Below are 7,518 nucleotides of genomic sequence, written 5' to 3'. Positions count from 1 at the left end.
CGCAAAAGATATCTCAAAGAAGTATATCATGTCGAAGGAAAGGAGGAAGCACCCGACATCCCTGCAATTACGTTCACCAAAGAAGACGCATTCGGTATCATTTCAGGACACGACGATCCCATGGTCATCACCATCATACTGGCAAATGCCAATCTCCACTACACATTAATAGACCAAGGGAGTTCTGCCGACATCTTATTCAAAACAGCCTTCGACAAACTCGGCTTAGAAGAAAAGGAGCTTAGAGCATACCCGAACAGCCTGTTCGGACTAGGAGATACCCCAGTACAACCACTGGGATACGTGTCACTACATACAACCTTCGGAAAAGGGAACCAATCCAGAACACTCAAGATAGACTACATCGTGGTCGACGTGAGTTAAGCCTCAATGCCCTAATAGGTCGGACAACGCTAAATCAACTCGGCGCAATAGTCTCAACTCCACATCTATGCATGAAATTCCCAACTACAGAAGGGATAGCTACGATAAAAGCAGATCAAAAGATGGCACGCCGCTGTTATAACGAAAGTTTAAACCTCAGAGGCAGAGGAGAAGAGTTCCATACAATTGAGCTTGGTGGAGTTCAGAGACGAGAAGAACTTCTTCCACAGCCCGAAGGAGAAATAGAGAAAGTTCAGATCGGAGACACCTCGGACAAAACAACTAATATTGGCATGATCCTGAAGGGAGACACAAAAGAATTACTAGTACAGTTCTTACTAGATAATGTCGATCTCTTCGCATGAAAAGCTGCAGACATGCCAGGCATAGACCCCAAGCTAATGTGTCACAAGTTGGCGGTCTACCCAGGATCTCCGCCGGTACAGCAGAGACGAAGAAAACTTGGGCCAGAACGATCCCAAGCTGTGGAAGAATAGGTACAAGCACTACTGGAGGCAGGATTCATAAGAGAAGCCAGGTACCCACTATGGCTAGCTAACATCGTCTTGGTGAAAAAATCAAATGGGAAATGGCGAATGTGCACCGACTACACCGATCTCAACAAAGCCTGCCCAAAAGATCCTTACCCACTCCTAAGTATCGACGCTCTGGTAGATGCTTCATCCGGATATAGATACATCTCGTATATGGATGCATATTCCGGATACAACCAAACCCCCATGTATCCACCAGATCAAGAAAAGACCTCGTTTTTTACACCAAAAGCAAATTACTGCTACATTGTGATGCCTTTCAGTCTCAAGAATGCAGGAGCTACTTATCAAAGGCTAATGAATAAAGTCTTCTCAGATCATATCGGAAAAATCATGGAAGTCTACGTGGACGACATGTTAATAAAGACACAAAGCGAAGAGACATTATTGTCCGACCTGGCTCAAGTGTTCGACACTATAAGGAAGCATGACATGCGATTCAATCCCGCAAAATGCACCTTTGTAGTAGAAGCGGGCAAATTCTTAGGTTTCATGCTCACACAAAGAGGAATTGAAGCATATCCGGACAAATGCCAGGCCATACTCAACATGAAGAGCCCAACTTGTGTCAAAGAGGTACAACAACTCAATGGGAGATTGGCAGCCTTATCCAGATTTTTAGCGGGATCAGCGATAAGATCTCTCCCCTTCTATGCCACTTTAAGGAAAGGAAAGAAGTTTGAATGGACAATGGAATGCGAGTAAGCCTTCCAGGATTTCAAAAATTTCCTGGGACGACCATCTATCCTAACTCGACCACGAGAGAAAGAACCACTCATATTATACCTTGCGGCAGGAAGTCGGGCAGTAGCCTCAGCACTGGTTCGAGAGGACGACAAAGGGCAACAACCTGTATACTTCATTAGTAAAGCGCTGTAGGGATCCGAGCTGAACTACCAAAAAATAGAAAAGTTCGCATATACTCTCATACTGACATCTCGACGACTTCGCCCGTACTTCCAGACTCACACCATTAAGGTTCAGACCGACCAGCCCATAAAAGGGATATTGCAGAAAACAGATCTAGCAGGCAGAATTTTACAATGGGCAGTCGAGTTATCCGAGTTCGACCTCCAATATGAAGCTCGGACAGCCATCAAATCACAATACTTGGCCGACCTCATTGCAGAATTCACAGATACCCTGGAAACCCCCACAGAATGGAATCTTTACGTGGACGAGTCCTTGAATAAGACTGGAAGTGGCGCAGGTGTGATAATAGAAAGCAACCAAGGAACCCAAGTTGAGCTTTCCCTCAAATTTGGGTTCCCGGCCTCAGACAACCAGGCGGAATATGAAGCATTACTAGCTGGTTTAAAGCTGGCTAAGGAGGTTGGAGCTCAAAAACTCAACATCTTCAGTGATTCACAAGTAGTCACCTCACAAATAACAGGGAGCTACCAGGCCAAAGACCCCACCATGAAAAAGTATTTGGATAAAACCAAGGAGCAGCTCGGACAACTCGGGAAATATAAGATCTATCACATACCCCGCGAACAAAATGCCCGAGCTGATGCACTCTCAAAACTAGCCAGCACCAAACCAGGGGGCAACAATAGAAGACTCATCCAGGAAATGCTACAGAACCCGTCAATCTCGGAAGAGGAAAAAGTCCTAGCCATAACAAATCAGGATCAAGGATGGATGACCCCCATAATTAATTACCTCAAAACAGAAACACTCCCCACAAATGAGAAGGAGGCAAAGAGGTTAAAACGGGAGGCTCAGTACTACACTATCATAAACAACACCCTATATAAAAGAGGGATTTCAATACCACTATTAAAATGTGTGCCGACCTCCAACACACGGGAAGTTTTAGAGGAAGTACACAGTGGCATTTGTGGTAATCATCTCGGAGCACAAGCTCTCGCCAAAAAAGTACTCTGGGCGGGATTTTATTGGCCAACTCTACAAAAGAAAGCTACAGAGTTTGTAAGGACATGCCCACCATGCCAGAAACATGCCAACTTTCACATCGCCCCGCCAGAAGGGCTCATCAGCGTAACCTCGCCTTGGCCATTTGTAAAATGGGGACTCGATCTTCTCGGACCCTTTCCCCAGGGATCGGGACAAGTTAAATTCCTCATAGTTGGGGTAGACTATTTCACAAAGTGGATCGAGTCAGAGCCCCTAGCAAACGCCACTGCTCAAAGGAGCCGGAAATTGCTATATAGGAATATTGTCACAAGGTTTGGGGTTCCATACTCCATCACTACAGACAATGGCACCCAATTCGCAGACGCGGGCTTCAGAAAGTTAGTAGCTGACTTAAACATAAAACACCAGTTCACCTCCGTCGAACATCCCCAAGCCAATGGACAAGCCGAAGCAGCCAACAAAGTCATATTGGCTGGGCTAAAATGGAGACTGCAAGATGCAAAGGGAGCTTGGGCCGAAGAACTTCCACAAGTCCTATGGGCATATCGAACAATGCCACATTCCACCACAAACGAATCACCATTTCGATTAGCATACGAAGTGGAGGCATGGGATAATTAAAGCTCCAAGGCCGATCGTCCCTTGCACCTCACCAATAGCGCGGAGGACCGCGCTAATTCTTAAGTGTGGGGAGGTCATTCGACCGGTCTCCGTAGGTAACACCCAAATAAACTTTGATTTTCTTTAGTTAATTAGGATAGATTGCATGGTTAGGTTTTGCTTTTGAACACCTTTTTCATGCTAGTTATTTCTTGTTAGGTCTTGGTTAGGGTGATGACCTCTTTTCCAAGAAACTGTGTTTTCAGGGCACCCTGCCAATTTTAAAAAGAATAATTTTTGCGATAAACTTGCTTGAAGAATGTATTTTGGAACAAGTTTTTGAGCTAAGTACACAAGCATGTGAGTTTTGAGCCTCATGGTGTGGTTACATCTTATAACCACTTATTTCCATTCTTGTGTGCATCATTCTCCTTCTATGATTGTGATCTTTGATTTGTTTGATTCTTTATATCCATTATTCCATGTATACATCCATTTATATGATTGAGGCCATTAATTCATTTAGCTCACTTACCCAAATAGCCTATCTTTCATCAACCATTGTTAGCCAAATTTGAGCCTATTTAATCCCTTTTGTTCTTAATTTTTGCACATCACTACCCCTAATTGAAAAATAATAAATGTCCCTTAATTTGGATCTTTGATTAGCTTAGGCTAGTGAGAGTGTGTATCATTTGGGTATGGGAAACTTAGGACATTGCTTGAGGTAAAAGTGTATTTTGTAGTTTTGTTGAAAATCATGGGATTGGGTACATGCTTATGCATTAAATATGTAAAGCCATATGCATTGATACTTTTACATATACTTGATTGCAAAAAGAAAAAAATATACATATATACAAAATAAAGAATATATATATAAAAAAAATATATAGAAAAGAAAGAAAAAGAAAAAGCAATAAAAAGGGAACAAAATGCTCCAAAGTAAGGTAACAATAACAATGCATATGGAATGTGAATTAAAGAGAATGCATAAGTAGGTGAAAATGTGAGAATCATGGGTAGCTAGGAATTGTATTAGAATTATATAGGTTGTTTTATGTGTTTGGTGAGATTTTAGGTTAATTAAAGATTCAAATTTCAAGCTCACTTTACCATATACATCCCTACCTTTACCCTAGCCCCATTACAACCTATGAACAAGACTTCATGATACTTGTATGCATGCATTGAGTAATTGTAGGATTCATGGACTACATGTCACCTTAGCCCTATATGCTCATATGTGTTCTTAGAGGATAGATTCACCCTTGACCAAGTAGATAGGTACATTTACATTAGTTGCATGCATTCATTTAGGTAATTTGCACTTCATGAACCCTTTTCTCCCATGGTCTTTGGTTTTTTATTTTTAGCATGAGGACATGCTTGGTTTAAGTGTGGGGAGGTTTGATAAACCCCAATTTTGTAGTTTATATTGTGTAGAATTTAGGGGGATTTGTCAATATTTTTCACACTTATTCACAGAAATTGCATGGTTTTGTGTTCTCTTCCTAATTTTGCTTCATGATGGAAAACATGCTCATTTTGCCTTAAAAATGCCATATTTTGATCCTCTTCTATTACCATTTAATGCCGTGATACGTTTGTTGAGTGATTTCAAAGTTTGTAGGGCAAGAATGACCTAGAAGAGAGAAAGGAAGCATGCACAAGTGGAAGGAACATGAAGAATTAGGCTTTCGAAAGTCAACTGCGACGTGCACGCGTACCCCACACGCACGCGTGGGTGCAAGGAGCTAGGCATGGCACGGGAAAAGTGACGCATCCGCCTGGATTGGCGAATTCCCCAAAGACGCGTACTCACGCTTGACGCGTATGCGTGGATCGCGAAACTCAGGAGATGCGTACGCGTACATGATGCGTATGCATGACGAGCAGCACGTGACCTCATTAAAGAAATTGTGGCTGGCGATTTCTGAGGCTCAGCATGCCCAAATTCAGGCTGATTCTGCATGGAAAAGACCCAGGAACTCTAGGGGGAAAGTGGGAGGGATCATTCATTACACACTTAGACATAATTTTGGCTAGTTTTTGGTTCTTTTTCTTCTAGAGAGAGAAACCATTATTTCTCTCTAGATCTAGTTTGATTTAATCTTCCCTTGTTGAATTCTGAATTGGGTTTCGTTGACTTCTAATTTTGATTACTTAATTTGAATTCTCTAGTATAATTTTGTTGAGATCTTGTGTTAGATTTATGTTTTCTTGTTATTTCCCATTTTTCTATTCATCTTATGAACTTTGTAGATCTTGAATTTCTAATGATACATTGATGTTTCCTTGATTAATAATGTTGTTTGAGTGATTTTCCATTGGTAATTGTTAGTGGGTACTTTCAATTTCCAATTTAATTGCAATTTGAATATGTCTTTTATTAATGCTTACCATGTGTTTGATGAAATGTTTCCCTTGATTATGGAGTAGTTTTCTTTACTCTTAGTCTAGGCTAAGGGAATTGGGCAAACTTGAGTCATTGGGTCTAATGGATTTGGTGATTTGAGAACGTTTAGTGGTCAATTGGATAACCATTGACACTAGCCTACTACTAAGTCAATTAGTAGCTAGGTTAGGACTTATGGATTGATGTTGATCAAGCCATTTGATATACATCAAGTATAGAAGTAAACTTGATGAGCTTGGTTCCTCACAATTGTCAAGATATGGTTATTAGACAAGGATGGTGACCCCAATTCCTATGCATAGCCAAGACTTCCTTTTATTATTCATATTTGAAAACCAAAAATTTCAACTGCATTAATTCTAGTTATAGTTACTTGCTTAGTTTTAGAATAGAATTATATTGGATGTTCTCTTGTTAAATTGAAATTGCTCATACCTTGCTCTAGTTACTTGATTTAGTTTCTTGCAATTTAAGATTTCTTGCTTGTTAAGTGATGCACGGAAACTTGTCTCTTAATAATTTCCCTCAGCAAGTATACCGAATTGTCGTCAAGTAAAAACTCACAATAGAGTGAGGTCAAATCCCACAGGGATTCATTGGTCAATCAACTTTAATTAGAGGAATGTTCTAGTTGAGCTAAGCAGAATTTGATGTGAGAGTTGCAGGAAATTAAATGGCGAAAAGTAAATAGCAGAAAATGTAATTGCCGGGAATAAAGAGCTGAATATAAATGACGGAAAGTAAATTGCAGAATCTTAAATGGGGAATGGGGAATTTAGCTTGAAAGTAAATTGCAGAAATTAAAGAGAATGGGTAAGATCAGAAATGGGGAGTTCATTGGGCTCAGGAGATGTTGTATTCTCCGGATCAAGTTCATCTTTATCTCTTCCTCAATCAATGCATTCATTGATCTCCTTGGCAATCTTAAGTGATTGAATTCCAATTCCTTGGTAATTCAATCTATCAAATCTTGATCAATAGCCAATTCCTTGGTCTAATTGCTCATGAGAAGAGATGAAGTGTGGTCACTGATTATACCACATGTATTTCCAAATCAAAATGTTGGTAGGATTATATGTCACTATATCCATCCAGATCCCAATTTGGTCTAACATGAGAAAGCATCTCTAGCATAATCTCTTCATTCCTCTTCCAAGGTTCCGAAGAGATCCAAGTATGAATAGCTTCTTTTCTAAGATAACTACCCAATTGGATGAAAATTGAAAGCTTTCTAGTAAAATCAAGAGAAAAGAAAGAGGAAGGATAATAAAAACTATTATTGATCCATCAAATTACAACAGAGCTCCCTAACCCAATGAAAGGGGTTTAGTTGTTCATAGCTCTAGGAATAGAAAACAAAGATGGAGAATGCATTCTGAAAGTAAAACTAGAAGTTATAGAGAAAGTAAAATTATACAGAGTGTAGTCCTCTCAATCCAAAAGCTTCTCTCTAGTTCAAAACTACTCCTATTTATACTACTCTTCTGATCTTCTAGTTGGCTCTTCAAGTCTTGGATATGGGCCTTTGGATCTTGAGTTGAAGTAGTTATCATCTTTAGTGGGCTCAGCTTCACTTGCAGAGAAAGTGTGCAGTAGGCATGGACTTTAGCTTAGGGCGTTAGTGGTGTTAATGTTAAGTGAAAATGTGGGGTCGAGAACGTTAGTGACAATCACCTTTTT

Source organism: Arachis ipaensis, chromosome B10 (assembly GCF_000816755.2).
Source record: "Arachis ipaensis cultivar K30076 chromosome B10, Araip1.1, whole genome shotgun sequence".
NCBI lineage: Eukaryota > Viridiplantae > Streptophyta > Magnoliopsida > Fabales > Fabaceae > Arachis > Arachis ipaensis.
The sequence above is the reverse complement of the archived record's forward strand: the minus strand, read 5'-3'. Positions refer to the sequence as shown.